This window comes from Macaca fascicularis, chromosome 9 (genome assembly GCF_037993035.2).
Source record: "Macaca fascicularis isolate 582-1 chromosome 9, T2T-MFA8v1.1".
Classification (NCBI taxonomy): domain Eukaryota; kingdom Metazoa; phylum Chordata; class Mammalia; order Primates; family Cercopithecidae; genus Macaca; species Macaca fascicularis.
The window spans coordinates 34,199,187-34,213,364 of NC_088383.1; positions in this window are offsets into that span (position 1 = coordinate 34,199,187).

Sequence of the window (14,178 nt, forward strand, 5' to 3'; positions counted from 1 at the left end):
GGGATTCCAACCACTCACTTCTGGGTGGCCAATGTTGGCATTTAATTCACTAAAATATTTTTTGATGTCTAATTGAATTTGTCTAATTTGAATTACAGATACCAGTAACAAAATCATTAGTTTATTCTTTTAGTATCTCGCCATATGCAAAGCATTTTCGTGTGCATTTGGTTTGTTTGTTTTATCATTTCAACCACCTTAAGAAATAGAGAGAGAAGCGCTAGTCCTAATTTTATACAGGAGCAAGTAGTTAAGTGATTTACCAGCAACAATAACAAGAGACAACAAGCAAGGGACAGAGTCAGCAAGAAAGTTCATTTTAAAAAACAATTGGCATAGCCGGGTACGGTGGCTCACACCTGTAATCCCAGCACTTTGGGAGAATGAGGGGGGCAGATCAACTGAGATCAGGAGTTCGAGACCAGCGTGGCCAACATGGTGAAACCTCATCTCTATTAAAAATATAAAAATTAGCTGGGCATGGTGGTGGGCACCTGTAGTGCTAGCTACTCGGGAGGCTGAAGCAGTAGAATTGCTTGAACCTGGGAGGTGGAGGCCTCAATGAGCCAAGATCACACCATTGAACTCTAGCCTGGGCGACAGAGGGACACTCTGTCTCAAAAAAACAACTGGCTATTCTTTCCCCTTTCTTTTCTGTTTTTACTGTGGAATGTTTTAACAGTTAAATAACTTTAAAAATGATCCATTCTATAAGAAAGCATGAGAAGGGGACTGTAAAAGAACAAAAAGACAAATGAGATGTTTTTTCTCCTCTAAGGAGCTTCCATTAGGGTGCATAGTGTTTTGTGCAATCCAAACAGAGCATTGCTGCATGAAGAGGGTTATGTCTCTCCATTCCTCTTTAAATCAGCTTTATCTGTGAGCATCCCATAATTCTGAATTATGGTTTAGTGTTCATTTATGGTTAGGGTTATGATTAAAGTGCAATTAATCTCTGATAAAACCATGTCTACATTGATTCACTAAATCAAAATTTTTGAGGGTACATTTGCTTTCATGATTCCTTTAATAATTAACTTCTGGCTAATCAGACAAGTACTGCAATAAATCCATGTGTGTCATTGATGATAACATTTGGATTGACTTTTCTTTATAATATTTTGAGTCATGGCAAAATATCGATATTTACACCTCTTCCGGTCCTAATGTGTACCACTTTGATTAATAAAATACTTTAAAAAATACTTAAAATATAGATCATAACAAACCAACAATCAATCTTTCTATAGCTTATACAATGCCTTATCCTTCTGATTTCCAAAGATTAACCACTTTCTTTTCTCTTATTTAAATTATTTTCAAAATATTACTGAAACATCCTTTAAAGAGTTTTTCTTCCAGGAAAACTCATAAAAATCTATCTGTGTCCACTAATATAAGCTTTCCTTCAGTATAAGATCTTACTTTTTGGGGGGGCAAATTGTTAAATCATTGATACTTCTCTTTATGAAATCTCCTAAATTGCAGATTATTTGGCTTCAGTATATCTTTAATGATATAAATCACATATAAATTGGGTTTAAAATTCCAAAGGATAATTTTGAGGACTGCAGTACATTTGGCCATTAGAGAGTCTAAAAATACCGAATTGACCAGGTCAGAATGAATGGTCTTGGGCTGCCATGTTTCATGGCAACCTGTATGCAGAAACTTACCATCTTCCACTGGCCTTGTTCAGATGTGGGGAACAGTTTTAGGCCATTCTGAATCAATAAGACAGCCATTTTACTTAATTTACTTGAATTAAGTAAAATAATCAGCAAGAATTGCAAGAAACCCTGTCCAAGCATAGTTTGAAAACCTTCCATACAGAGTTCTTAAAAGCAGACTATAACTTCTAATGATTTACCTGCTTCATTATTATTGCTGCTTGAATCAAGTCAAGCAGGTTAGCCAGGACTTCACAACAGGTCTCTGCCACTGCATTGATACATATTAAGTTGTGAACGGCCTCCGATGTTTCTTGCAATGATTTTCATCATGCCCAGCCAGTCCTGCCAATCTGCAAATGTTCAGGCCCCCACATATGGACCACACAGCCCATGGAAATGCAGTCAAAATCTGTTAGTCGTGGGATGATCCGTCTGGTATTTTCAGCTAACTTAATAATTAATTGGGTAGCATCTGAATCAATAATTCAATGATCCAATTTGGTCAGCAGTGTGTCCAGGCTTTCCTGATGATTGGTCGACTTGTTTTGATTTTCAGGACCCAGTCGCAGAAGTAGTGAAGTTTTAACTAGGCTTTCAAAAATATTCGTACAACTCAGCTATATGGAAATAATTCATATAAACATAACTGTGCCAATGATAAGAGTGAGAAGCCATTGACTTAACAAATGAGCGATTCGTTATTCACATGTCTTACTATATTGGCAACTATGCCTTTCTCATTTTTATGTTATTCTATCCATATACATGTATAGAAATAGTGTTATTTAGAGATCTTAAACATGTGGACAAATATTTTGATAGAGTTTGGGGAAAACAGCCTGTATCCTTGTTTTGTAGAAAAAGAGTTTTCATGAGAAAGAAGTTATATTTATTCAGATCTATATGTGTGAGTACATATCTAGATCTATATAGGTTTATATACACATACAATAATATACTTGAGCCCCACTTTTTCATCTCACTACCACTTTGTAGCCAAAAGACCAAGATCTCGATATAATAAATTAAATATTAAGATATATATTAAAGTATATGTATAATATCATTGGATAATAAAGATAAAATTATTTGAAATGCCTTGAAAATAATACAGATTTCAAAAGAAAATGAGAGCATAAAAACCTTTAACATGTATGGATCAACAAAGAAATACTTGTAAAAATTATTGCTTAATTAGAAAATCCCTTTTAAATGCTCTTTTATTCCATGAGACTTCTCATCTGACAAGGCGCTTAGCCACCTTTTAAAGCAGAGGATCTCTCCAATACCTGAAGATAAATATCTACCAGGAGCTTTTTAAACAATGCTTGTCATGTTTGTCATTATGAAGCAGACTCATACATAAATTAAATTTTCCTAAACTGTAGCTACGAGTTAGAGTCCCATGAATTGTGCTATTGCTAACCTACTCTGGTGGTATGTTGCTATCACTTCAATTGTTTTAATGATAAATTTCCTTTAGAAAATGGAAGGATCTGTTGACAGACAAAAACAGGAACTAACAATGGACTATTTAGACTTGCAAATGATGGAACATTTAATTATTCCAAAATAGCATTCCCCAGTTAGGGTATGATCATTAAATCCATCATCCTTCAGTTTATATGCATGAAACATTTATCATGTCTTCCTCAAACAGGAGTCAGTCATCTAAATATAGATTTTTTGGACCATCCATTTCAGCATGACATTTCATCGAAAGCCTGGAATTTCATTTATTTTCCGTAACAGAGATAAAGTGTTTGTAAACGATGTGATAAGACCATAAAGAGAAAGTAAACTGAAATTCAGCTTCATACAGAGATAAATACAGACCCTACTGAACATCACAGTAGTAGAGAAAGAGAAAAATGAGAGACAAGACGTCAGCAGCAACATTCCAGGCAAGAATCGACGTTTCCTACATACGGTTTTTAAAAATGTGTGCTCAGTTTTAGTTCTCTGAATTTGCTTGCAAAATACTTTGCATTCAGACTCAAGACAGAGGCGGCAAGATCAAGACACTCTAAAATTAAATATACCTGAACTCTTTTTGTCAATTTCCACATACTGGAAAAAAATGTTTATGTCTCATTGGAGAGATAAATGTCTCAGAAAACAGTGTTTTATAAAATTCAGGAGTTAATTATTTTTCTGCAGGTCCTCATTTTTCAGGAAGAATATAGAGTAGCTAGGTAGTCATTATTTGAAGTCTAACTGGAGACAAGTTATGTTTAGGACCTGGACAAACATTTCATGAGATGGCAGGTACAAATAAAAACCAGTTAATACTCTTCCAGTGATATTCTTTCCTCTCATGGAATGCTTGTGGTGTGCAAGAGGTGTTTGGGAAGGATTTATAAGCAAGTTTTCCATGAAAGGAACAATACTAACATTACTAACGGTCCTTCCCAGCCCAGGTCCTTCTCTCCATCAACATTTTATAGCCCGGGAGAACAAGGCCTATAGAAGTTAAGTGACTGACCCAAGGCCACATGCTGATGTCAAAATCAGGCCTCGAGCTTATGTTTCCTGACACTTACTCAAATGTTATTTTATGCCACTATTCTGCCAGTGGGAAATGTGTGTGTCTGGCCATGTGTGCATACAGTCTACCCAAATGGTGTCTATGAAATTTGAAATCACACTATGAAAATGTGAACTAAGCATCTAATATCCTACCCTAATCAATTGTATCACATTTAGAAAAAATTTGAACCCTGGCCAAACACAGTTGTTCATACCTGTAATTCCAGCACTTTCGGAGCTGGAGCTGGGTGGATCACTTGAGGTCAAGAGTTCAAGACCAGCCTGGCCAACATAGTGAAACCCCATCTCTACTAAAAATACAAAAATTAGCTGGGTGTGGTGGTATGCACCTGTAATCCCAGCTACTTGGGAGGCTGAGGCACAAGAATCACTTGAATCCAGGAGGCAGAGATTGCAAGTGAGCCAAGATTGCACCACTGCATTCCAGCCTGGGTGACAGAGCCAGAAACCATCTTAAAAAAAAAAAAAGGAAAGAAAGAAAGAAAGAAAGAAAAAACCCAAGCCATTAAGAAAAATAGTTTTAGACAATATGAAAGTACAGAAAGTTTTCCTCTTTTTGAAATACTTGTGAATGGGATTTGTGTGTGTGCACGTGCGCATGCATGTGTGCGTACATACATATACATATGCTATATGTACCACATATACATTGAAAGACACAATGATCAGGAGACTCCTATTTAAAGTATGCACTAAAACTCCAATCACCTATAACCGTCCTACCCTCAGGCCTGGCCTTTTGAAACCAGAAAGACTTTTTTGTTTTCTCCAGTTTTCTGTCCCATTCAGTCCTCCCACCTCTGAGCTTTGTCAGTGATGGTGGATGACAAGAAAAGAGAGAAATATTTTAGATGCCAAGTGGTGGAGTATGCATTCACTATGTTTGACTTTTTTTCTGTTGGATCTACAACATAGAAATAGACAAATCACACACCAATGGAGTTGTCTTTAGGATTTGATTAGCTGACATGTGACCCTGCTAAGAGCCAGCAAATTCTCCTTGTCCTATGTGCCCTCTTCATCCTGGCAGAAGTACCCTAGTTCATTATTTTTGAGAAAAATAATTGCAAGTAGCTCCATGGTTGTCCTGGTGAAGATCAAGAAATGGGAGATGTATCTTTTTCCTTACAAAGGAAATTGAGATTATCATAGATAGAGGATATAAACTTTTAAATGCCATGGTGATATAGCTGCCTGATTCCTAAATAAAGAATATAAATAAATAACAGGAGTGTAGCTGGTGGCATGAGCAAAACTCACCCATTTTCCCATAAATGGGCTGGCAAACCAGGGCTGAGAGGAGACAGTCGGGGAGATTTAAACTAGGAAATCAGAGAAATGCTACAGGAAGACACAACTCACTCCAAAATGCATCCTATTTACGAGGCAAATAAATATCAATTGTGTACAATATTGCCATGTCTACAAAAGCAAAACTCCTATCATTTTGACAGGTGTTTTGCATACATATGAACTGCAAGATCAAGCTTGATATGTGTGATTTCTTACAATAATCAGTATCTGAATCTTCTGGAGTTGGCATGCAGCACTCTGTGAAAGATGTCACATTTAGACTCTGCCTTACATAAAATGTGTGCAATGTCTATGCTTAACTCCCAGCACCTGTCTCTGCCTTATTTTCTCTGCCCAGTTAAAATATCTTATAACAATGTCTCCATGTTTACCATATTTTTCATACGCAGAGTTTTGAACGTGGTACATTTGAAAGTTTTGTAGGAAAAATCTTTTGCATGGTGAAAGAAGTTTATAGCAAACCTACATATCTATGAAACACTTGTATGGAAAAAAGTAAAAAGAAGAGTGCTGCCAGACATTTCACAGAATTCAGTTCTGCAATGTACCCAACATGGATGAAATCTGGTCCCAGCAAAACAGGATTTCTTTCTGTGAGAAAATTCCGTGGCATCTAGTTCACCAGCTTCCTTTATAATGTATCTTCCTTCATTCCCCAATCTCCTCCCCTTCAATGGATTCAACTTTCAACTTTCTACCATTTCCCTGCAAAATGTCTAGAATCTATTCTTTGACTTCTCATAATTCCTATCCTGATTCCATTTCCGCACCATTTTCTCTAACCTCACGTCTCTCTCTCTTCCCTTTTTTTTAAAATTTTTTTTGCAAAAGGTCACCCTGAAGGCAAAAAATGTTAGCAAGAAATCAGCTTCTATTGGGCTGTGCTCAATTTTTCTCTTTTGAGTTTCTCCCCACCTCCTTGGCCATTTCCTTACATCTGTCTACACAGCTGTACACCACCAAAAGTGGGGTGTTGATATGCCAAAGAAAAATGGGCAAACTCAGTGTACCAGCACACCATCACATGAATAGAAAATGGGAAACTGAAAATACATCTGGTGAAGGAATTTAGGAAACGGAGGGACATTGTTACAACGATGATTTACCCCCTCGGTGTCAACACACCCAGGAAGATCAAAGTGAAAGATGAGGTAGCACCTAATGTCAGCCCACAGAAACTGGACGTGAGCATAGAGTCAGGCAGGCCAAGCATGCGTAGAAGGATAGAGATCTCTAAGGGAGCTAAATTCAGAGCCCAGAAACGGCGAAATCTGGGAGAGTTTCAGAACCAGAAAGGCACTGTGACATCCCTGAGGTCATTTAGGGTACTGTAAGTAGAAGCAGAAAGGAATAATTAGAGGAACTATATTCTATTCAGGTTTGTAGGACGAATGGGATGGAGACATCAGTGACTTATGAAGGCCCTCATCTTCATCACTTCTAGGGGGCTGATGGCTTCAAAGGGATGGAATCCAACATCTGACAAATCCGGGTGTTTATCTTGTTCCTAGGAAGTAAGGATGGTTCTTTATTCCTTCAAACTTAAGGATGTTACTTTTTCTCTCCTTAGAATCAAGGAAATTAATTCTAGGCAAAAATAATTATGTACAATATGCATATAAATAACATATATATTCACATAGATTATATATATATGTATACATATATGTATGAATTTGAGAAAGAAATAAAAGAAAATGAAATAAATCGAAAGCAAGATTGACTGTCCGGATACAATAAGCTGGAGGATCATTAAGCAATTTACTCCAGAGAATGTTCAGATATTACCATTAACACAGAAATATAGGACACTGACATTCCTCATATCAGATGCTCTTGAAAAATGAAGGGTTTGAAAAAGAGAAAAAGGAAAAATAGCTAATATATGATAAACAGCTCATAGAATCAGAAAGAAATATAAATAAGAAAAAAAACTATCCTTTAAAAAATATGGAAAATGTGTAAATATGTGGTTTTCTTAAAAAATCATTAATTTCAGAGTACTACAGAAATATTTTTAGACTACACTATATGAAAGACATATATTTTCAGATAATAACACATGGAGGTAAATTAGCTTTGTGTTTGCATCTTGCAGGCATTGCAGTAAACATTTAGCCACCAATATCAATAGTAAGTTTGTTTTATTCAGTATAATAGTCTTCAAAACATAGACCTGTTTATAGATCAAGATTGAATCAAGGGGTTATTATTAACCCTGGTAATGACCTCTTTTTGCTGAAAATCAAATAAATCAAACAGGCATTTCTTTTAACAAAGTCTTTGAAAGACAGAGGTTCTATTAGTGTTTGCAAAGGTTGTTAGACTAGAACAAGAATTAGCTATTTGTTTCTGGTTTACTTCGCTTTAATATTTTAATGATGCTATAATTTTTGGAGCTAATTAACATAAGAAAAAGTTCCAACCAGTGTTTTAAAATATTTTAGAACATTCTATGAATAGTTTCAGACAATCTTCTGACTCATGTTTAAAAACATGTCCAATTTATATCAGAATAACTCAAAATTGCAAATAACACCCCCTTCCACCCAGAATCACTTCTGGTTAAGACAGTAAAAGTAACCAGATTTATTCCCTTGCCTGAAACAACCTGTTATAATCTGTTTAGTCTGCTATAACAAAATAGCTTAGACTGGGTAATTCACAAACAATAGAAATGTATTGCTGATAGTTCTGGAGCTGGGAAGTCCAAGATCAAGGCGTTGGCAGATTTAATGTCTGGAGTGGGACAGTTCCTCTTAGATGGTACCTTCTATGTATCTTTAAATGGCAGAGGGAGTCAACAAGCTCCCCCAGGCCTCTTTTATAAGGACACTAATTCCATTCATTAGGGCTTTGCCCTCATGACCTAATCACCCCTCAAAGCACCTCACCTCTTAATATTATCACACTGGGGATGAGTTTTCAACATATGAACTTTGGGGGTTGGGCACAAACATTCAGGACATAGTGCAAACAAAGACAAAAACAGATGGACAAAACATATGAAACAACAATTTTCAAGACACACTGGACATCTGACAACAGTGATCCCTGAGAGATGGTAGACAAATGAGGTAGACCCTGTGATTGCCCTAGCTACTACCCTAGCTTACTTACAAGTCATGTTGAGGGAGAGGAGAGAGGTGGAGCTGAGAGTCCAGGGAGACCAAGGAGAGAGAGAGAGAACAAACTCTGGGAGTTCTGCAGAGGGTCCCCCTTCAGTATTTATCTGAGCACTGACCAAACTATGCACGTGGGGAAACTACCTGAAGCCAGAGGGGAAAAACTACCTAAAAGGATTAGAAGATAATACAATGTAATAATGAAAAATATTTAGTTGATCAAACACAAGTCATGAAAAGAGGGAAAAGGGAGCAAAGAACATACAGGACAACTACAAAAAAAGTAGCAAGACAATAGATTCACATTTATCCACATTGATAATTATATTAAATGTAAATAGTTAAAAGGCATAAGTCATCAGCTTGGACCAAAAAAAGAAAACAAGACTCAGCTATATGCTGCCTACAAGAAACACACTTTAAATACAAAGGCACAAATAGTTTAAAAGTAAAAGAACTTTGAAAGTAAAAGTATACCAAAAACTTTTAATATACCAAAATATACCAAACTTAAAAATATACCAAAATATACCATGCTAAAATGAATTTTTAAAAAGTGGAAGTGACTATATCAGTATTAGACAAAACAGATTTCAAGGCTAAGACTAGTAAGGGATATAAAAGAGTGCACATAGAATATTTACCAAGATAAACCATATTCTGTCTCATAAAAAGTCTCAATACCATTAAAAGGATTCAAGTTACATAATGTATACTCTCTGACCACAGTGAAATTAAATTAGAAACCCATAACAAAAAGATGTTTGAAAATAGTCAAAACATTGGAAATTTAATATACCTGTATCTATTAAATAATTATTTGTTGTTGAAAACCTTCCCACAAAGAAAGCTCCAGGCTCAGATGGTTTTGTTTGTCAATTCTACCAAATATTTAATTAAAAAATACCAATTCTACACAAAATCTTTTATGAAAAGAGAGACTACTTCCTAAGTAATTTTTTGAGGCCAGTATTACTCTGATACCAAAAGCAAGCATTACAAGAAAAGATAAGTATAGTATGATATCCCTGAAGAACGTACATGCAAAATTGTGCAGAATTTTAGCAAATATGACAAATATATAAAAGCATAGCAAATGCAGAATTTTAGCAAATATGGTAAATATATAAAAGCATAGTATGTTTTGAACAGGATAGTTTGTCCCAGGAATGCTAAGTTGATTTCACATTCAAAAGTCAATTAATGTGATTCATCACATTAACGAGCTAAAAAAGATAAAATCATCTCAGTGGATACAGAAAAATCACTTGGCAAAAATCCAGTCCATCCATTCTTGATTTTACAAAAAAAAGAAACTTTCAGCGAACTCAAAATAGAAGAGATTTTTCTCAACCTGATAGAGGGCATTTATGAGAAACCTATAGCTAATATCTTCCTTTAATAAATGTTTCAAAAATTAATGAGATCAATGCAAGCAATGGTGCCTTGCGTCTTTGAGAAAGTAGAGCTAACGTCAGCTGCCTGGTGCTTCCTGCTGCCAGTCTACATTCATTTGTCTTCAGCCTGCACCACCCTTAACTAGGCAGGCCAATGGCTGTCTCTCATCAGGTTAACTGTCTGGGGATTTGGCCTCAGAGGCAACAGAGACGTAAAGCTCCTTGGGATTGCTTCCATCATTTGTTTTCTAAATGATTAGTAAGAATGCAGTCTAATTTTTATTGTCATGCACGACTTGGGGTATAGTCACGCTGAACCACATAAATCCTTAGAGCCAATCACTGCAGGAATTGGTTTGACTGTTTTTCTCGCCAGTATTCTCAATGTGGGCTCTTGAATCATCACTCCTAAATTTCTGAGCTCATCTGAGCTTTGCAATAATAATAGTCATAATTCTGAATTTAATATAGATGCTTTCATCTGCAAAGTACTTGGCAAACATTAACTAATTAGACCTTGGATGCTCCTCTTGAGGTCCTCAAACAAACAGCACTGCCTCATTTTTGAAATGAGGGGGAAAGAAAAAGACCTGCAGCTCGGAGCTCATTAGGGTAGCACAAAAGACAGTAGGAATCAAACCTAGAACCTGCTCTAGGCACATGGGCTTGGGTGACATACCTCCAGCAGAACACTTTCCTGGAATCATGAACCTAACTTTTCTTTTGCAAGGAACGTGCATGACGAATGTGGTTACTTTAAAATGATAGGGTTTCTTTTTATGAGTTATTGAAGCTTTGTACTGAATAATCCTTTCTACCTAAAGAATTAAGCCCTATATCTTGAGTCATGCTTGGAATTAACCTCATATTTTAAAGAGGCTTCTCCTAGGGCTTATGCTGAAACAAGAATACCTATGCACAGGCCACAGTTATGTCAGTAAGCATAAAAATTCAGAGTGCCTGCAAATGCCTAGCCGTAGGTCTTCCTCATCCCAGGACTCAGGTCATCTGCACAATGAGATATGGAGGCTATCTGAGTGTCTGACTAAACTCTGCCAAAGCCCCTTTATTTGTTAAGCTTAAATTTAATATTCCCCTGCCTCCAAATTAATTCACCCTAATAATTTGGAATGTCCTTCACTTTTGCTGCCTCCTCTATGAATTAATCTAGAGATGAAAAGTAAAAAGCTAATATTGCTACTGCCTCTGTGTAAAAGTCCATAAATAATACTTCTTCATTATCAACAAAGAGTATTTGCTATCCAGTTCAATCATGAGCTTTTTATAATTAGGAAGGGAATCTGGTAATCTCTTGTATTTATTTGCTTACTTTTATGAATGTAGCAACATTTGTGTGCCAGGCTCTTGAGAATAAAGTGTGAGGGGCAGAGACATGCACTGATTCATGTGAACATCAACAAGTGTTTGTCTGAATCTGGCCTTGAATGTACTTGGTGGCTTCCTTCCCTGCTAGCAGTAAATTTCAATGCTTGTAACAAATGATCTTTAATGGCATCATTGCAATAAAGGCAGCCTATTTTGTTCGGTGCAGCCAGACCCAAGTCTTGCTTAAGGTAGGTCACTTTCCCTGGGAGCATTTATCCCACTATTTCAAAGTGCTTGGTAAATATTATAGAGCTTCCTGCTCGGTTTTAGAAGGCATCCGAACAATGGTTAAGAACAAAGTTTTTAGATGGGAGAACTGACTCAGCAAATCTCCTCCCAAGGTCAGACTCATTAGCAGCCAATCAGATGTGTCCCTGTTGCTTGTTCCTTTTCATATTCAACACATATTTATCATGTATTTATTATGTGGTACAGTACAGGCATACTTCCTGCCCTCCTAGAGTTTACAGCCTAGTAAGAATATGAGATAGCCAAGTAATTATAAACAATGTATAAAGCCCTATTAGAATAAAGAGTGCTGTTTCAACACTTAGGAGAATGAAATTCCTGTTTGGGGCACCAGGGATGATATGGGACAGTATCTGCTTTCTACACTGAGATCTGAAAGGCAGTAGGGGTTAGTAAGCTAGAAGGAGAGGCAGAAAAGAGAGCTGCAGGCCAGTGAAGTAGCTTGCATGAAAGCCTGGAAGCAAGCGAGAGTGCAGAGCGATGGGGTGAATTGATTTCACTCTATCAGGACCAGAGTAGGAAGAGAGAAGGCAGGAGATGCAACTATGTATGTACTTGAACCAGGTTTTGCTGGTTTTGTAAGCTATGGTAAGGACTTTGGACTTTTTCCTGAGAGTAATGGGGAAAACATTGAAGGGCTTGAGCAATAGTATATCAGGACTGGTTTTGTGTCTTTTAAAATATCAGCCGGGTACAGTGGCTCACACCTGTAATCTTACCACTTGGAAGGTTGAGGCAGGAGGATCGCTTAGGACCAGGAGTTCAAAACCAGCCGGACAACACAACAAGACCTCGTCCCTACAAAAATAAAAAAGGATTAGCTGTGAGTGGTGGTGCACACCTGTGGTCCCAGCTATTCGGGAGGCTGAGGTGGGAGGATCTCTTGAGCCCAGGAAGTCGAGGCTGCAGTGAGCCATGATCACACCACTGCACCCTAGCCTGGGTGACAGAGTGAGACGCTGTCTCAAAAAGGTCTTTTTCAATCATTTGTAGAGCAGAGTGGAGAAAGATTGTTGGGCAAAAGCTGTTCAGCAGGCTGCTGTAGTAACACAGATATGTCATGATTGTGGCCTAGATCAGAAAAGCAGCAATGAAGATGGAGAAAATGGAATGGATTTAGAGAAGATACAAGAGTTAAAATTCAGATTTTCAGATTGTTGACTATGGCAGGCAAGGGAGAGTGTGGAGTCAAAGCCAACTCCCAGGTTTCAACTGGGTTGATGTTGGCTCTGTTCCTTGATATTAGGAGCACAAGGAAGAATAGACAAGAGTGGGAAATGAGGATGAGAAATGAAAATTCCATTTGGTAGTTTAATTCTAAACTGCCTACTGGGGATGGCCTGTAGACAGCTGGATGCATTGGTGTGAAGTCTAGGAGAGAGACAGAGACTGGGGATACGGGTGTGGGCATCATTACTATAAAGATGGTAGATGAACCAGGAAATTGCCCCAGGGAGGAAAAGAAGGGATCCTTGGATAAAATCCCTGAAGAACACTATCATATAAGGGGTGAAGAGGAGTCTGCAAGGAAGACCAAGGAATGGCCCGAGAAGTACAAAGAAAGCCAAGAAAGATACCGCAAAAGCCCAGGCAACGGTGCTTCAGGAAGGACAAGAGGAAGTGAATCAATAAGGAATTGAAACGTATGAACTGGATTTAGGAACAAGGTTGTTGATGTCTCTGATGAGGACATTTCATTTTAGTGGAATGGTTATAAAATAAACCATGTATCTGGGAGCTGAAGAGTGAGAAAATATAGACAGCATGTGTAGACCTTTTTTTGAGAAATTGGGAAGAGGAGGAGAGAAACATAGTAGTAGCTGAAAGGTAAGGAGGGGTGGATGGATGACAATTTTACAAAGCAAAAGAGCCGACAATGTTTAACTGCTTACAGAGAAGGCAAGGAAGAGTGAAAAGAAAGAGTTCAGGATGGACAGCGCATCATTTATGAAGGAAGCAGGACTTGTACCTCCAGCACTCGTAATTTTAAAGGGTATCCCTGACCTCAGGTTAAACATTAAAGTGCATACCGAGCTCACATCAACTACATGTTTTACAACAAAAATATTAAAAGGGTTTTTATAATTTTGTTTGCAAAATTAGTTGACTATGAATAACTCACAATTTATAATTCAATATGATTTATCAGTAATCAACACGCATACTTGGGCATTTGGGAAAACTGAGAACATCCAACTCATAAATTGTTTTCAAATGTAGTAGGACATTTATTGATACTATGTTTACAATGCTGACATAATATTATATTTTATATATACTCTATTATTATATTTGATTTTCATGATTCACATTTTGCATTTAATATTCTTTTTTCTGGATGCAAAAATGTCTACAGGTACTTGGCTGGTTCACCAGTCCCCGGCAGTTTACTTATATTGTTCAATGACTGAAATGGTCTAAAGAGCAGGGTTCCTGCCATGATAGGAGGGGATGGCAGAGACAGCAGAGTGAAGGGACCAGTCT